General features: G+C 40.3%; 1 long non-coding RNA gene across 1 annotated transcript in view; it reads right to left on the reverse strand.

Annotated features, from left to right (window-relative positions):
* LOC106725971 overlaps positions 1 to 675 on the reverse strand; it is a 24,234-nt gene extending 23,559 nt beyond the window's left edge. Inside the window, exon 1 of the long non-coding RNA XR_001361984.1 lies at positions 555 to 675. This is a non-coding gene — a long non-coding RNA (uncharacterized LOC106725971). The remainder of the gene's footprint in view (positions 1 to 554) is intronic.
* Between the last annotated feature and the right edge of the window lie 229 nt (positions 676 to 904).

Here is a 904-nt window from a genome sequence, read left to right on the forward strand (position 1 = left end):
CCACAGGCCAACGCTCTGTCCACTGAGCCAAATCAGCTAGGGCTGCCCTTTCTGGTTTTCAATGGCAGAACCTGCCTCTGTCCTATGTCCTCTGACCTCTCATATCTACAAGATTGGAAAGAATTTCATCCTGAGAGCAAGTGTAAATTCCAAGATGGACCACTTACTAGAATGAATAGATTACCACTTTAGGGCAGCTTCCCACGTTGTAAAATGATTATTTTTTCACAACAAAGGCCATAAGACCTGGCTGCCTTCCATTTACCTGTTCTTCTTGTTTTGGGAAATTTTGGCCTCAACTCGCATCCCATTGGCCCATTTCCAAAGGCCAACAAGACAACATTGATACTGAGACTTCCTAAGAATAAGCCTTCCTAGCATTATAAGATAACAGTATCAGACTAAAGATTGGTCATCAATGCATACTTTAAATTGATTTATAACCAAAAGGGCGAACTATGGATTAAAAAGGGATTTTATGAAAACTAATCTCACTGGGTGATCTGATCATAAGCTCCTAATGGGGCAGGTTATAGTGAGTAGTCATGCTCTACCAGGGGTCCTCAAACTTTTAAAACAGGGGGCCAATTCACTGTCCTTCAAACCATTGGAGGGCCGGACTATAGTTTAAAAAAAAACTATGAACAAATCCCTATGCACACTGCACATATCTTATTTTGAAGTAAAAACAAAACAGGAACAAATACAATATTTGTATGTGCATGTGGCCCGCGGGCCGTAGTTTGAGGACCCCTGATATATTCAAACACTGCTGCAGTTAAATATTTTACCATTTGTTATCTACAATAATAATCTGCTTCGTGTTGATATTTACTGCTGTGTTGCTGACAATTACCTAAAAGAGAAGTTGGGGTGCTTCACTGGGCTGGAAAAAGTTTAGCTA

This window comes from Myotis brandtii, unplaced genomic scaffold (assembly GCF_000412655.1).
Source record: "Myotis brandtii unplaced genomic scaffold, ASM41265v1 scaffold2074, whole genome shotgun sequence".
Taxonomy (NCBI): Eukaryota; Metazoa; Chordata; class Mammalia; order Chiroptera; family Vespertilionidae; genus Myotis; species Myotis brandtii.